Source organism: Halichoerus grypus, chromosome 7 (assembly GCF_964656455.1).
Source record: "Halichoerus grypus chromosome 7, mHalGry1.hap1.1, whole genome shotgun sequence".
NCBI lineage: Eukaryota > Metazoa > Chordata > Mammalia > Carnivora > Phocidae > Halichoerus > Halichoerus grypus.
Window position 1 is genome coordinate 117,270,053 of NC_135718.1, and position 18,373 is coordinate 117,288,425.

At 40.3% G+C, this 18,373-nt stretch overlaps 1 long non-coding RNA gene across 3 annotated transcripts in view; it reads left to right on the forward strand.

The window, feature by feature from the left end:
• The window catches only part of LOC118555472 (uncharacterized), a 182,836-nt gene that overhangs the window by 21,062 nt on the left and 143,401 nt on the right, over positions 1–18,373 (forward strand). For all 3 annotated transcript variants that reach the window (XR_013449869.1, XR_013449870.1, XR_013449868.1), the window contains exon 3: positions 742–925. This is a non-coding gene — a long non-coding RNA (uncharacterized LOC118555472). The remainder of the gene's footprint in view (positions 1–741; positions 926–18,373) is intronic.

The following is an 18,373-nucleotide window of genomic DNA, read 5'->3' on the forward strand; positions in this document are numbered from 1 at the left end:
TCCTGCCCATTTAGCCATAACTCTTACGTAAGCGCCGCCAGCATCTTCTATCCACGCCTGCGTGATGGATGCATTCCTGCCTGGATGCGTTGCTCGCCCTGCCTGAAACCAAGGCAAAGCCTGAGCGTAGCCCTCCTTGTTCTCAGCCGGCTGGAAGGCCTTGGAGGGAGTGCAGGTGGAAGCAATAGCCTGAGTTTGTGATCGTAAAGACAGCAGCAGCATCAGCCCACAGTTTTGGGGCTTCTGGAATGAAGAACTAGCTTCCAGATATATAGATGTATGCAATACCAAAGCAAGTGTATTTGTTTAAATCACTTTACATGTAAAAGATGAAGGTAATTATGAATGATTTTTTTAAAATCTTCTCTTTGAAAGCCCTCTGTTGTCAAGGCCACACTCCCAATCATCTCTGTACCTCTGAGAAGGGGGAAAATATGTACGTATGTATGTATATGTTAACTGGGGGGAGTGTGTGTGCTGGGAGAGCGGCCGGCCAGTGGCAGGAATGGGGAAGAGAGAATTATATTAAATGAAACTGGAAATTCACATGGACCTTTCAGACGTAAAAAAAAAAAAAAAATTGTTGATTTTACATGCCAAAGTCTTGAAAGGAGCTTGACGGCTCACGGCTTTGGTGTATTTTTCCAGATGGCAGATGCCATTTTGTGTTTTGCATAAACTGACTAAATTTGCTTGCTCTTTGTACTTATTTCAGAGGCAACCATTCTTTGCTTTCAATAGGACAGAAGAGCTCCTTGGCACTGGAACCCTCCTGGTCTGGTGAGGGAGGGATGAGGGATGCTCTGAGGACACACAGCCATCATCCAAAACTTCCTACGTTCGGATGGAGGAAAGAGGTTGCACCAGAGCTTCGGATCCACGTTGCCTAAGGGATGATTCAGACTGTGTGAACGAGTCACAGAAGGTGAGCTATGCTGAAAAACTTCCCAAAGCTATCTTTCCAGTTTGCCCATTCTTATCTCCATGGTGGACAAATAGGTTTGTGACGCTCTTAATTCAAGTCCTCTACATCTTGCTAATTGCTGGTTGTGTGATCCTGAAACTTAATTCCTCTGTACTTAAGTTTCAGCCAAAAAGAAAAAAAGAATAATAGTAATAAAATAAAATTAGGATGATAGGAATAAGTAATACTCCTCTCTTAGGATTGTTGTGAAGATTCCATGAGTTAGTTAATCCATGTAAAGGATTTACAACAGTGCTTGGCATCCAGCAAGTGTTCAAGAAATGTTGGTAGTTATTATTGTTATGATTCATTTCTGTGGAAATTTGCATTTTTTCCCCTTATTTTCTGAGGATAGACCTGCTCTCCTCCCAATGTCATTATGCCAACTCTTTGGGTTCTTTATGTGGAAATAGACTGGTAATAGAGTGGTTCAGCTGTCGGCTTTACAGTCAAACAGAATCAAGTTGAAGTTCCTGAAGTAACAATCAATAGCTTTACCTCCTCAAGAGTGACTTCATTTCTCCAACCCTCAGTTTCTTCATCTATAAAATAGGGATGATAATAATCTTACCTGCTCTGTAACATTTTTGAGAAGATTAAATGTCAGAGTGCTTGCACAATATCTGGCAAGGATGTAAAGCATGTTGGTATTGTTATTATTTTTGCTCCCCCAAATATAGCGCTCTTATACTCAAAAGTGCCTCGAGGAGCTTGTCAGGGCTCCAGGGCTTTAGCTTCATGTCAGCTTCCTCACCAGAAAAGAGAGCACACACAGAAATAGAAAGATGCTGTGAGGCCATGGCTTTACAGGGACTCTGCCAAATAATGACACAGAATTGAGAGAGTCAGGTCTTGCTCAACATGGATTCCAATTAAAGTTAGAAAACTCAAATTTCTCAGCAGGCCAATCCCCACTCATTACATTGGAGATAATTCCAAAGCACAGGAACTATTGGGATAGGAACTTCGGCCTTAGTTTTCTGTCCTAAGTACCCCCCAAAGTCAAGTGTAGAGTCAGGTAGGCTGTGAGGGAGCACGAGTGACCAGGGCTGGTCACCTCTCATGGAGGAATCTGGCATTTGTACATCATAAATATTTAAATTTCACATTTTCAAAAACGCTTATTTTTTTCTTCAAACCAAAAATGGATAAAAGTTACATCTGTGAGTGAAAGAAACCCCTCTCTAATCATGTTATCGAACAGTTGAAAACCGTGTGGATCACGTTCGTCGTTTTCACCCAGCAATGAAGAGTAGTCTCTATTAATAACTGAATAAAGAGAAAAAAATGAGCACCTGAAACTTTTGTCCCAAAGCTAGCACGGACCCTGAAAAAAAAAACCCCAAGGAACATGGAACAAAGAAGTAGGAAAAGCATCACCAACCTCGCAGATAATTTTGTTTGCTCTGTTAGATCTTTCTGACCGCCCCTTTCTGCCGCCCTGTCACTTCCCACAGTGGGAATAAGTTGGGACTTGAGTCGGGAGAAAAGGCCCAGCAATGACTTCCTTTCTCAATTCAGACCAGATGACAGTCCCATCTCTTTCTCTTGCCTCATGCTTAGAAATTTCTCAGAGAGTAGAATGCTACAGATTCATTATCTTTAACAGTAAAGTAAGGGGGGAAAGGAAGAGCAAACAAAAGATAAAAGAGAGAAAGTACTTGTCAAAAGGGAAAGGGAAGAGGAGTTGGAGAGAGCACAGAGCTGTATTATGAAGGTGGGGGAAAGAAAGGATACAACAGCAAAAAAAAAAAAGGAACTTCACAGTGCGCTCACAGAGGTGGCTAGCTGGCCAATGAAGATGCATCCTCCCCTTCTGCCCTGTGGAGGTGTTTCTGGAATGCAAATGCTCAGCAGGAGACGACATTTCCCAGTCTCTCTTGAAGTGATACGGGACCATGGGACTGGTTCCTCTCAGCGGAATATGAGCTGAAGTTAAGAAATGTGTGTCACTTTGGGGCTCAGTTAAGACTGCAGGTAGCTTCTCTATTCTCTCTCTGTCTGCCCTTCTTCTGGTTAGATAATGCCTTGATGTCATCCATATAGAAGACGTAGAGCCATTACGTGGAAAGAATGTGGATTCCTGAATCACTGCTTGGAGAAGAGCAGCCCAGATCAGCTGCCCAACCAGGAATATCCACATTAGGTTTTCTGTGAGTGAGAAATAAATGTTCGTATGTTTAGCTCCTGAGCTTTTGGGGATTGTTTGTTTTACCAGCAAACATTACTTACCTTGACTAATCTAGAAATTGATACCAGAAGGGAGCTCTAGAAGCAGTTACTTTTTCTTTTTACCTTTGCTAAAAAAAAGAAACCACAAAAAAACAGTTCATTATTTCCTGATATCCTCTTATTCTTCTATTATGTTGTCCAAAGCAGCCAATAACAACCAACACATGCTATTTTTCACCTACAAGCTCAAGAGTCATGTGGTCTGACTTTCAAGTTACTAAAAGCAGCAGTTTTGCCAAGTATTTTTCCACTGCATGATATGGATCTCCAGCCATGCAGACTAACATATCTGCTTCTAACAACTTGACCACAGAGTCAATGCCACACATTTTAGGGTTTTGTTACGGGACACCGTATCTGGTACAAACTATTACAGGCGAGTTTAGTCAGAAAAATAGAAGCCTCTTGTGGCAAATGCAATGGAATGTGTACACCAAATGATTTCTCTTCCCTGGGCCCTTGGGAAGATCATAATGTCCTCTCCCTTGCAATTTAATTGAGGCCATAGGACCAATTCTTTGTAACGGAGTATAAACAAAAGCACTATGCCACCTTTGTCCAGGGAGTTAAGAGTGCTTGTATGTTTTCTGTTTCCTTCTCGTCCACTTCCACTGGCTCTTGGAGGGTGTGTGTTCCAGATGATATAGCTACAAGATAGAAACCACTCCGCTTACAACCTGAACAAGAAATGACCTGTGTTTTGTTATACTATCCAGGGTTTGGGGGTGTTTATTACTGAAACATACCTATCACATTCTGACTGTACTCAAAGTATTTCATCAGGGAGGAATTCAGTGTAAGGAGGTGGAGGAATACAAAACCAGAATCACTGCGAGCCAGGAATGAAGGTCAAGGATGTTGTTGCTAACTTTCAGGAGATCTGAAGTGAAAGCATCAGCAGGACGTCAGGTTGCCACTGATGATCTCAGCTGCCTGCAGCACCAATGGGGGTGAGGCCTAGGAGGATGACATGTAGCCCCATGTCTGCTTTCTGCCAATGTCCACACACCTGCTTGTAGCTACTGATAGAGAAAAGTGGCTTTTTCCCATTCACCTTCTAATGATTGCAAGAGCGTCTCTCAGTGGCAAGTAGGACGAAGAACCCTACTGCCAAAGGAGCCTGGGAATATAGTTGTCAGGTTTTCAGCCCTTATGGGACAGAGAGGAGCTTAGAAGGACAAAGATGGTGCTTATTGAGTTTCAACAAAAAAATGTCAGGTACAAATGCTCCTTGTCCTTCCCAGAGGAAATCCAAGTGGTCATCCTTCCATACCCCAGTTTCTCTTGATTCTTGAGGGCAGATCTTAATCAATTCTTTATTCCCCAATGCCAGACTATACCAGACAAAAAACTGTTGTGAATTGATTTGGATGGAATGACAACGGAATCAATATAGCAAATAAGAACGTTGTCCCCATGTATTTAAGTTAGATTTCAAGGGTCCTGTTCATGGAATCTGATGATTCTCTCTAATGGCTGCCCTAGTTTCTTCCCCAGCTTAAGCAGTTTTCCTCCCCAGTCTGCTCAGAGTGACCACGTACAGAGCTGTTTGCTCAACAAGTGACCTTAAGCTTGAGCTCTGGATTGTCCACACAGCCAAAAAGAGGAGAATTTGATAATGATCCGGGTTATTGAATCCATAGAGACTGCCAATAATGCATATCTTAATGCAGTTTAAAACAAACGTGTGTGTGTGTGTGTGTATGTGTATATATATATATATATATATACATTATCAAGTTGGTTGTGTAGAGTTAGTCAAAGTATTTCTATATTTTATTTATTTGGCTCTGAACATGGCTTTTGTGCTTTGGCAGAGCTGGGCTATCTTTGGGAATGTGGGGTTTATGAGTTCACATTAGGGCAGGGTGGGGAGTATTGTGTAAGTGATGAGGGGCGGGTAGACTTGGGTGTTAGAAAGGACCTGTTCAGCCATAAGAAAAGGATACTCAGGAAAGGGAGGGCCAGACCCTGGTGTGGTCTCATCTAGAAAGGCACAAAGTTAAAACCCTGTGGAAGATTAAAGACATCCTCTTGATATTTATTTTCCTCATCAAAAAAGGGTAAGACTATTGTGCCTATGGTAAAAATAATAGTAGAATGACTCAGACTTATTTACAACCATCAAAGAAATGAAAGATATGGATCATGTCACTAATTAATCTTTTTATCATTATAAAGTGGTAACCGTATCCAGCTGAAGTATTGTGTGCATAATAACACAATTATGGGGGATGTGATGATGTATCAGCTGCTAGTGCCCAGTATTTAGCTTCTCTTTTCCATTCCCACCCACCCTGATCTCTGGCTATATTTAGTTGTTTTACAGTGTACCTAGACCAAAGTCTATTTTACAAAATTAAAAGAATAGAGAGAAGAGTTAGAGTCTTCATAGAAAAACCAGGCTCCACAAAATCTATTTCCCGTGGTTATCCATGTTCCTTCTTGGTAAATATATTTTCTCCTACTTTGCACCTAGAATCATGGATGGAACACAATCATGAGTTTATTTTGTGTAAAGGGAAGTAGAGCATTGAGCAATCATCTAATGAATGCAGTCAAGATGGTTAGTGAATCTGGAAAATTCCACTCTCAGAAAAAAATTACTTTCTCTACTCTGTAGCAGATTTCCTCTTGGCCTTAATTATCCACAGAGTTGTCCAATTTTCTGATAGTCTTTACCATTGTTGACATCACCTTAATAATTTATTTAATGGATTTCATTGGGTTCATTTGGGAACCCTTTATTCTAAGTGGCTGCTTTTATAAATTATTCAATAAGCATTGAACACTATTCCAGTTATCTGTTGCTGTGTAATAATCTACTCCAAAACCTAGTGACTTAATGCAACGATTTATTACTATCACTCTTGGTTCTTAAGGTCAATGGGTTCTGCCGCACAGTGCGTACTTGGTGCCCCTCATATGGTTGCAGTCTGATGGTAGTTGATGCCGGAACCAGCTAAAGGTTTCCCGATTCATATGTCTGACATGGGGCTAGTCAGGAATCTTTTTCTCTCCACATAGTTACCTTGGGCTTCCTCAGAGCCTGCTGGTCTCTTGGTAATCAGTCTCCTTACCTTGTGACCAGCTTCCTCCGGCACAAGTGCTCTAAAACCCACGTACAAGTGGCAAAGCCTCTTAAGACCTAGCCTTAGAAGTCATGCAGGTCACTTCTTCTGTGTTTTGTTTGTCAAAGCAGTCACCAGCCAACCCAGATTCCAGGAGTTGGAGAAATAGAGTCCATCTCACAGGAGGGGAATGGTTTGTGCATTTGAGGAAGAAAAGAAATGATGGTGGTCATCTTAATGACAAGCTACCGGAAGTACCTACCATGTGGCAGGCACTGTGATAGGTACTGGGGAAATGTGTTGGACTAAACAGACACAGTCTCTGCCCTTGTGGAGATTAAAATCCATCTTAACTTTAGTTTGACTTGACAGTTTCCACAATCCACTGCTGAGTGGTAAATCTCAATACCCAGTGTAGGTGGCTATTAAACTGGTAAGCAGTAGTAGGATAATTTGGGGTCTGTCATTTTGACTTCCTCAATAATCAAAATGAATGAAATTTGTGATTATCTGATCCAGAGCTTGGTGATCCATTTGATGAGCTGATCGATTCATGCATTCTTTGAAACATCTGAGCAAAACTAGGATATCGTCTGTTGCTTAACACGTTGAGTTCCTGCTGTGCGTGGAGGCTGAAACTAACTTTTTAAACTTGTGATAGGGAATATAGAAGACACTGAAAAGCCAGATTTTGCTCCCGGTGAGCTTCCATTCCTTTTGGCAGTTTGATCATGAACAGGCGGAGCGACTTGTGACAATTACAACGCAACATGTGGAACCCAGAAAACGCAGGAGAAACTAGACACGTGGTATCTTTCCATTTCCCTCTTGAAAATTACCTTTTGGAGAGAGATAAGTGACTATTTGCCTCAGTTTTCTTCTCTCTCATGTCATTAAAGGAAGGTGATCTAGGTTTGTTAAGTAAAAGGAGATTTCAGGACAGGAATGTTGACAGAAGAATTGGTGGTGTTCAGCAATCCTCAGGTCTTATCGTTTTTGGCATAGTTCACGTCCATTTCACGGTAACAGCTCCGAGGGGCTGGGGGAGGGGGCTCGTGATGACACAAGAGATCCCTTGACATTTCAGAAACAAAGGTCAAAGCCTGAAAAGGTCCCAGAGCAGTCAGAATTCCTGCACGCGCTTGTCAAGTTCCCTGCCATGAAGCTGGTATCATATTGTGCTTTCTTATGTCTGTGCATCTATGTTTTCTCACGTAGCATGAAAGACATTATAGGGGATATTTTAAGTAAAACAGCAACAATAAAAATAACACATACTTTGCCTTAATTACATAGGTGTTTCGAGCAAAACTGAATTTTGGCTTAGTTGTCATATGACAAGACTCCTCCATTAACTTTAACTTTGTAATTCATACTTCATGAGTATGGATACTTTTCTCGCACTAGTGAATCTTGTGTCCCCTGGGTATCATTTGCTAAGTTAAACTTCTTTCCATTTCTCATGCCAATTTATTTATCTCTATGAAATGCCTGTCCCTCCTTCTCTGGAAATTCATAATAAATTTTAATTATACCCTTCTCTTCATTTGGCCAGTGCATACTTATTTGAAGTGTTTTGGGTTATGTTGCTGTTTGTGGCTGCTGATAGATACACCACTTCATAACTTTTCACGGGCACCTGATTTGCCCACCTTTTTATCAGTTGTTAAACTGAATGGCAGGAGCTTCCCTATCCACGCAAATACATACGTCTGCATGCACACACATACGTGTTGTGTACGTCTCCATACACACACAAGAGACATCTCCCGGCATGCTAATCCACATGCTCCATGCTCCACTTTCCTTTTGTTAAAATCAAGCAGCCTATTTTGTAATTACCTGATGAATTGGATCAATACACATGTCTAGTAGATTACTCTGATTTTTAAAGCACCCCAACTACATATTCACAAAGATGAACATAACCTAAACGATTGCTCATCTTTTCTCTGGGAAAATTCTTTTCATGAATTCACGTAAACATAAGTACTTCAGCTACGTCAGTACCCGTGATTGATTGTTTGTGGCAAAAGTGATTTTTTTTTTCTCGAATTATGGAAGTTTTCCTCTTCAACGTGAGGCTACCAAGCCTTTGACGTTCCATGTCAGCCTTGTGGGAGTTTATCAAGGTTTTTTTAAATTGGTCCTGAGGGGGCCATGAGCATGACTTGGAGGACTTATACTCTTCCTCTATAATGTCTAGCTAGCTCCCTGCTCTGACTCCCTAAATGACATACAATTTAAGTAGAAACTTGGGCTTGGCCTCAGGAAAAATCTCCTAGCATGTGTCATCCTCACTCTTGCCTTTTCTAACTAATTTGTGGTCCCTAAACCCTTTTTATATATAAAGTCTGGTGCTGCCACGGCCTATCTGCTAGGTAAGGGGCATCCCAACTTGTTCGATTTGGGGGCCACCAGGAAATGTTTTCTATACTTCAAATATCATAAATTATTTTGACATTCCTGATATTACATTAACATGAAATAAAGCTTTCTTCTCCTAATTAAGCATATGCTTAAAATGCAAATCCTGCTGGAAGCATTAATATAATGATGGGTCCTCATTCCCATAAGATGATAATGACTGATGGCAGATCCTTTTTTTAAGAACAGGTTTTGATAAGGGCAAGGTGGTGATTGAGTTTGGGACAGTGGTAGGTCACTGCATTCTTAAAGCAGTGTGTTCAAAAGTAGAATATTGATACCTCATGGAGAATCCCAAATGATCTCTTGAGGTGCAGAAGGAAGATATTAAATCTTCTGTTTATTTTATTTTAAAATTTCATCTTAGGTAAAGATTTTTTTTGGAGATATACATATATCTTTAAGTTAGCTCAAGGCCCAACGTGGGGCTTGAACTCATGACCCTAAGATCGAGAGTTGCATGTCCTATCAACTGAGCCTGCCAGGTGCCCCAGGGTGTATATATTTTGGATGCACACAGCACAGTAATACACATGTAATTTATAAGGGAAAACACACAAATTGTATATACCTCAAATATTTTTGCTGCTAGAACTGTGTGATCTAGAAGTTTAGCAAGTACTCCTTACACAGGGTAAACGTGGGTAAGGCTTTCATGATGCTGCATGGAAGAACAGGAAATAGTTACAGAACAAGTTTGCAACCTCAGAATCCTGACTGCACTTATTACTGATTTCAGTTATTTGATCAATAGGGAGTTTACTAACTCTCAACCTGACGCCAGACAGTCCCTTTTAAGATGTCAAGAAATTGCTCAATTTTAGGATGTTGACCAAAGAAAGTAGATTTTCATCATGCTTTTTTTTTTTTTTTTCCTATTTTGTTTTCTCAAGGGTCTCATGGGAACAGAAAGTTTTGAGAGAGTTTACTGTTTGTGCAAGATGACTGGTTGGGTAAAGAAGTCCAAAGTTTATTATCTGCAGAACAAATAAAGCCCGGGCAAAGGTAACTGAAACGAATGTCTCCCACCTTGTCCCTTCAGCCTGTCTAAGGGGATGTTTGCGCCAATGATTGCGCAACCGAGAACATAATCTGTGTGTCAAATGGACAGAAGGTGCATTTTAGACTCCTACTGGTTAAAAATAGTCACTGACTTTTAATGCTCTTAGTTTGATAGGACGTTGAATGTGGTCTCTATGCAAAAAGCATATGAAATATCTGTTGATGAGATTATTTCTGAATACCCAGGTGTTGCTTCTCAGATAGCATCAGAGTAATTAGAATTTTTTTCTCCTTCTCCTCAAGTAGACACCACATAGCTCTTGGCAAATACTAAAATAAGTTTGCCAATTCATGGCTACTCTGGACTTTTCTGTTGGTGGTGATTAATGACATCAAGGACCATTGGATTGTTTTGTGATGACTCCAAAGTAATTACAAGTATTCAGACTGGCCAAACATATAGTGTGGGGCTCAGCTAGTCTTTTAGAAGATAACTTCCAATGCATAAATGTTGATGGGACAGTGGGAAGTAACTGAGTGGTTGAGGTTAGGAGCTTACTATTGGGGAAAAAAAAAAGAATAATGCTTTGGGTCTCAGAGGTCCTTACTGACCAGGTATTGACTGAGCCATTTCTCTTTATTTTGACTCTTTTTTGTTGTTGCTTTTGTGCAAACCTGAAGTTTGTAAAGCCAATTAGAGAGGCATTTTATATGGGACAGTCACAAGTTGTGATGAGGAATGAGCCAGAAGCCAGTTATGGATAGAACCTAAGTAAATTAAAGAGTTGACCTCTGATTTTAAACTTAGGGACTGGAGAATTTTATAAACTTTCCCCAAGTATATTTATCATCCAAGAATTACTTTCTCAAGGAAATGTTTAAGAAAGAGTTTAAACATGAAGAACAAACCAATTGGTGTGAGAGACTGCCTAATTTTTGGATGGCTGAAGAAGTCCTAATTGATTTGATAATGTGTTGCATGAAATCCACCCAGAATTGTCTCTGTCCATGTGAGTATGTATGAATATACAGGTAGTTTAAACTAGTTAGTGTCCAGATTATCTAAATAACCATAAGTTTATGGCTATTATTGTTTAAAAAGAAAAACCCCATAATTTTCCAGTATGGAAAAGACAAATTCCAATTTCTAAACCTAAGCCCTGTATGACCTATGGTTTGGAATTTCACTCATGACCAGCTATTCACATGGAAAAACTAATTATGGTATAAATTTAGCTTAGACATTTGGAAGTACTTCTGTAGACTGAGACACTGAGCTGAGTTGTAAATGGGTTGGTAGTTTCTGGACTCTTTCAAAGCCCAGAGTAGACAATTCTCTTTCTGAGTCTGTAAATCTGTCAGTTTTCCCCCCCCCCCCTGAAAATAATGACCTTCGGAGGGTCCATCAAGCTCTAGGATTTTGGCAGCCATCCATCCGGGGCTTACAACATTGCGTGTGAGTTGTCTGCTCTGTCTTTAAGAGGAGCTACTTTCTGAGGCGCGTTGGTGACTGTGGGAATAGAGGTTCGCTGAGGTAACGTGAGCTGCAGGAGTAGAGATGCTGGAAAGGTTTGCGATTCAAAAATGGGCTTTGGAACCTGCAGAGCCCATTAGATCGGTCAATGAATAATAATACAAACAATACTTAGAAACCCAAGAATATTATGGCATTTGTTGAAGAAGATGACAGAATGGAAGAGGGAAAAAGAAGAGAGAGCCAGAAGGACTGAGAAGGACAGGGATGAGAAAGCCCGAGCCTGAGTGCGTCTGAGGTGCACGGCTGGCGGGCTGCATGCTCAGAGGGCCTGGTTTTCCAATCTGGCACTGGGCTTGATGAGTCTGTTTATTCAGCTATGGTATCAGACATTCCCTTTTCCTGCCCGAAGAAGTCCCCTTTGAAGAACTGCTCTGCTGGGGAGTAGTTTCCCCTTGGACGCGTTGGTTACTCCTGTTTGCAGACCTAAAGGAAAAGAACTGGAAAGGCCACAAGAATGTTCTTTAAAGTGATATTCCAGCGCCACGTGAGGGGAGGATGAAATAGCTGTAAAAGATTTATTTCCTGGTTGAGGTATTTTTTTCCCCTCTCAAGTGAATGTAGCACTGAACAAAGGTGTCACATGAATGCGACAGGGGTCAGATGTTCTTGGGTACCTCCGGGTCTGTGTAGTGGGGTGGGCAAGCACTGTGCCGAGCAGGAGCATTTCTAGCTTCTGGAGGCCTGGAGAGAGGGGGAGCGCACCTGTGAGAGTCGGAGGGCATTCAGTGGCACCTGCAACCGAGTCTTGCAAGTCTGTATCTGCAAAGCAATCACTGGTGGCGACTTATCAGACGTTCAAAGCAGAACAACAGAGAAAACTTGAGTGTATTGGGGGGACAACATTCATAACCAAATTGGGTAATTCAGACAATTTCCCTTGGGGGCTTTAATATTAATGTCTTACAGTTCAGTGGCACTTTTTACTTTTCAAAGAAGTTTTTCATCTAGCCCCCACGTTCGCCCTGTGAAGTAGCTCATGTAGGTGTCAGGATCCTGATTTTTTCTCTTTGGAAAAGGATGTGGCCAAAGAAAAGGGAGATTGTTCCCTAGCTCATCACTGACAGGGGCAGGACGACAAGCCCGGTCTCCTGACTCCGGGACCAGGCCTCTTTGCTCTGTGGTCTTGCGACCTATACAAAGTGACGATGGGAGTTTCAGAAAAAAGGAAGGTGACATTCTCCATCTCCTCCCAGGCATGTGGAAAGTTGCTGTGACTTTGAAGCCACTGCTTTGCTGTGTCCAAATTCTCTCTCCGGGACTGGCCTTAGGGAGGAGATTCAAAGTGAAACCTTCAGAGGGGGAAGTCTCATTCTAGTCACTGTGGCTGCCCATGCCTCTGGTGGATTTCTTCCATCTTTGCCTGGACCACATAAATCAGGAGCTCTCCAGAGTGAAAAGGGTTCTTTGTTCCATCTCTGAGATGAACCCTTTGAGTCAGAGATGCCACTCCACCGTGAGGCCTGGCTTTTCCAGAAGAGGGGATGGGACCCACACTCTCTCCTTGGTTCCTGGCCGAGACCCAATGACTCACGTTGACTCTGGGTCTTGGAGGTAAGTTTCATGCAGGAGGGGACACAGCGCGCCAGCCGTGCTTACTTGAGGAGTCAGAGCGAACCAGAATTTCCTTCCAGGGAATACAGATTTATGTATGTCAGGGCTTGAGGGAGAAACTCAAAGAGGTGTCACCTACTTGCTGTCTTTTCTACTGTGACACACAGAGCCTTCTATTTTATCTATTTCTGGATGGTTGTCTTCTTTCTACATGTAGATCTGGTGTCGCTCCCCATTAAGCTCTATCTTGTCATTATTTGTATCCTCTAAGACTTCCTAGTGCTTAAAATATCTGATGAATGAATGGGAAGCCATTTTCAGCCAACTGCCTATTCCGGTGCCTCTCGGCCTATAGTTCAAATCTGAATCACCAGGGAAACAGGCATGCGTACTTTGAAATATGTCTCGAGATGAAGCTCATGTGCACTAAAGTTTGAGGATTATTGTTTTATCCCTTTCCCCCATCGCTTCGAGAGCTCTTGGTGACTGAACAATGCCATAAGCACAGTCTCAGATTTGTGTGATGTTTTCTGATTCACAAGGCTTTTTTTCCCATGTTGGTCTCATTTAATCCTCACGCAATGGGGCTATTTAATAACAGCCCTATGGTGGGGATCCCGTTTCCATTCACTTTACAGATGAGGAGACAGAAGAGTGATAGTCTTTGGATCACATCTGCAGTTCCTGGCAAAACGTGGGTTCATCCCCAGTCTTGTGATTCCAGGTACCATGCTCTTTCGCCCACAACCACTGTGGCTCTATACCACATAGCTGGGGACGGCTATGGTGATATATATGTGAAGCCAGGAGAAGCCAACACTGTGTGTATTCCTAATGAAGTCCATAGTAGGGGCAGTGGCTAAGAATAATAAGGAAGTGTCCTTTCATGCAGATGTTACAGTGTTACATTTTTGGTCAGTGTCAAATTGGAAAAGCAGAACGGGGACCTAGTGAGAGATGAAGGTTGTTCCAGAGAAAGACAGCCTGGTTGTTGACCTGTGATTAGAATATATTCTCCTGACTTCATTTAGCCAGGGATGGAGAAAGGGTGGGAAGCAGGTTGAGCCCCTTGGCCTTGCTCTGTGACCTGGAGTCCCCGGGATGATGAGGCCAGCTCCACTGAGGTTGGCTTTCTTAAGTATCTGTGAGGTTCACTGCTAGGGCCAAGCAAGACGATGAGGAAGTGGTATGGATATGCAGAATGCCATGAAGGTGAGTATGTCTCATCTCACTTAATTCAAAAGTTTCCGAATGCTCCAAAGTTCTAGATAGCGGGTAGCCGTGCTTCAGTGACGATTTAATGGTTGCTAGAGTATTCTGAACAAAACTTTCTGGATGGCTGTTTACTCTTTGATTAGTTATACCATACAGACAGCCTTCAGAAATGGAGACTTGCCAACTAAAAGAAAAGGTGGGTCTGAAACTTCTAAGCACCCAATTCTCTCCCGCTTAGCTGGGTAAGGACCTCTTCTTTAATCATGGAGTAATAGATGATTGATATGACTGTACCCTGATTAGAAAAGGTTTCATTTTACTTGTGCATGGTACATGGAATTAGTTAAGGGTTGCATAGGAAAAGAAGTGATGGGCTATTGTTCACATTAAATTATAATGACAGCCTTCCTAACCACTGTGTATTTATTATGTAAGAAAAGAAAATGTCTAGTAAAATTCTGTATAGGTTAATAACACCTTCATAATATACTCCTTCTTTTCTATTGACTTGAATAGCCCTCCTACTGACTTTTAATGGATTATTAGAGTTAATTACATCAATTGCAATATAATTGATTCTTAAATACTATGTAGAAACCTCATACAATTATGGAAAAACAAAAGTTATCTAGACATCTCAGATCAAAAAAGATTTGGAATTCCTGCACATTTAATTTCTGATAATCACTAGTCAGTTTGGACATTAAGATTGCATGGTGTCCTGTTTTCTCTTTGCTAGGTTTTGACAGAATTGATAGTTTTACAACATTTAACTCAATACGCATGGAAATACAAGATTAAAGCTGTGAATGCGATTTTTTTTTTCTAAAAAAAAGATCACTTCACAGCTTAAAAGCTGAAATGTGTTACCTGCCTAACATTGACAGAAACAAACTCAAGGGAAAAATCAAAAGTGGATTTGATGTTGAGTTTTAGAAATCTCTTCTCTACAGGTGTAAAGATTCCTGTGGGTCTTAGGGTTTGTTACCTGAGGGCTTTAAAATATGACAAGGGGATGAATTGTGCCTAAAGGGGAAAAAAAAAAAATTCCTTGCGTTTTTTTACCTAGTCACAGGCTATGTGTTCTAATGTCAAAACCACTGGTTGAAAAGTGAAACATCATTAATATCTGTTATTTGATGTCATACACATCAAAAGACATCCCTGTAATAGAGTTGTATGAATGCAACCTTTTCCTTTTTAACTGATTTGGGGAAACTAGTTTGTGAGTATTGACACAGTTATCAATGTGAGTTTTCTAAAAAGACTCTGCTGCTTCACTGATATGGATTTCTAGTTCATTCTAAAATGGTCAACAAAAGAAATGTGTAAAAGCCTGATGCAGTGGGAAGGTCACTGGAAGGGGAATCAGCAAACCTGATGTTTTCCGTTGCTACTTAGCTCAATGATTTAGCTTGAGTGGGCCTTAATGTTCTCTTCCATAAGATGAGAGAGAGAGAGTAAGCCTCTAGGCTTTCCCTACTGTGACTCTCCTGCCTTTGAACTGTTGGTAATCTTATTTTCTATAGTAATTCATTTGATTCTTAATATAAGCTAACTTATATCAATATGTATGTTGTGCCAATCAATATGCCTTATATGTATATGGATATATGTCTTATCTGGTTAACTAGGTTGTACATTTTCAGGGACAGGGGCCATGCCACATATTATTTCTATGTGCTCATAACATATACTATCGTATCCTGGCACAGAGTAACTACTGTTTGGTTGGCTGAGCAGCCAGTGAAAAGAAAGTATTTCCATTTATCCCCTGAAAGTCTTGATATAACAAGAATAATGACGAAATATCCTACTCATTATGCTAGTTTAACTTTTAAAAGTATTGTAAAGTATTTTATCTTATGAAACATTGGGCTTTAAATCAGATGCATTTAAGATGGTAAAATTTCATTCAAGTTTTTTAATATAAATTGCAATGCAATCCCAGTAATGGAACTTGAGCAGTCTATTCTAAAGTTCATCTGGAGGAGCAACACTTGACTATAGCCACAAAAAAAAAAAAAACAAACAAAAAATTTAAATGAGTGAGGACTTGCCCTCGTAGTGGTGGTCAAAAGGAACTATTCATCGTAAGCAGTATACAATTGTGATACAGTCAAGGCACAAGTGTGGTGATAGGGAAATCAAATAATAAGATTACAGTCCAGAAACAAACCTAGGAATATAGGAGAATTTAACAGATAATATGGAGGCATTTTGAATCGGTGGCTGAAGAGCGGACTGCTCAGTAAATGGCGTTGGGACAACTGGCTCTCCATCCGGACTCCTACTATACACAAAAGTAAATTCCAGATGGAATAAAGCTCTGAACATAAAAATCAAATCTATGTAAGTGTTGGAAGAAAACATGAATGAACCTTTTTTTAAAAAATCATCTTGGGTTAGAAATTCTTTGTAAACAAGATGGGAAATCTAGGAGCCATTAAGGAAAACCTGACAGTTGACTTTATCAAAAAACATCATAAAGTTAAAAGAGAAATGACAGATTGGGACAAAATACTTGAATCATACATTACAGAATAAAGGGTGTTACCGTCCATTATTTAAAGAGCGCTCCCAAGTTAATGAGAAAAATAAATAACGTACTTGAAAATGGCAAAAGATATAAAATAAGCAATTCTCAGGAGAAATTGCAAATGGCTGAAAAATATGTTCAACCTCATTAGTTTGTAAAAAAGAATGTACAAGAAAAGGACATGAGCTGCCATTTTTTTACCTATCAGATTGGCAAAAAACTAAGGGAACTGATTTGATACATCAGCTAAAATGAATGAATATACCATATAGACCATTAAGGACAGATGTCAGGAATATGTTGCTAGGTGAACGAAGCAAGTTGTGGAACACTCTACATCATATTATGTCACTTTCATAATACTTTTTAAAAAAACAAACCTAACTAGAATTTGTTAGTAATTAATTATTTATGCATTACAAATACACATTATCTTGTATGGTAGCTATCTCTTGGAATAGCACTAAATGAGTATAAGTATACATCTGTAATCTTTGGATTACTTTTCGGCTGGAAAACGTTCCTTTTATTATGCTTTATTTAACACTCATCAAGCTGAATAACTGATCTTTAGGAGACAGTTACAAGTCATTAGTTCAGGGGTATAATTGAATTGAGTATTATATTAATATAGTGCAGCATTTTATGGAATTTCAGTCAGCTCTGATTACATTCTTCAAATCAATCCTGTTGAATTGGGTCATTGAAAGAGAGCTCTGGCCCTAACCCATGGCTGTGGTAGGATCTTGTCAGGACCCCTTCAATCTTTAGGTTCTTGGGTTTTGTGCAAGGGCTGAGGTAGAACTGCCTCCTCCGTCAGCTGTGATTATTCTATATGACATCCAAGGACACTCCCCATCTGCCCCAGGAACACCCAGAGTGTTAACTAAATCACAACACCCTGGAACCCAGGCCATCAGCAGTGTTGAACAAGTCAATGTAAATGAAGTCTTGTAATCAGTTTGAACTTGCTTCCAAGTTGTTTGTTAGCAAGGAGTTAACAAGTTCAGACCTTTGGCCATCTGGGTCTTTAAGGAAAGCTTTTTTCCCCATTCCAATGACTTCCTGTTCATGGGAAAATGAAAGGAAATGAACCTCTAACAGGAGGATGGACCCACCCTTTTCCAGTCGTGTGGCTTAATTTGTCAGGTGTAATATTGGCACCTGGTGGCTTGTATTGGCTTCCTGCCCACCCTTGCTGGGGAAGTATCCACATACTTGCAATAGGCGGTAGAAGACTTCAAAGCCATTTGTAAGAGAAAGGATATTGTCATTAAAGAACTTAATGGTGAATACTCCCATTTAGTGATGTCAAGATAAAAGGAAAATTTTAAAAACACATTATCTAGAATTTTTTTCTGATGTATCATATGACCTGTTAAAACAAAGTAATGTAGTTGATTTAGTAACAATACATTTTTAAGGATATATATTTATTGATTGAGTGTTCAGTTTTCCTGTTTTTGAGAAATTAGCAAAGGTGTCAATTATTTCTAAGAAGATAATGAATTGCTTCTTTAAGGATATAATTCTCTTTGCTCAAATTCACCTTTAAATAGGTACTCTCTTTGTGTCTACTAGTGGAATTGTTTCCTTTGAATCAAAAGGGAAAACTACAATAATACCAAGTGGATCTGGTAAATGAAAAAGGATGATACGGGTTTTCAGAATTCATTAGGAATTTTGGATGGCTGGTTCAGTTCCATACCTCTCAATTTTCAGCTAGAAATAATTACTGCCTTTTGAACAATGGTATATTTAATTGTCCAGCAATTCAAGGTAAATTTGTCTATGAATGGGGATTAACCAAACTATAATCAGTGGTCATTAAACCA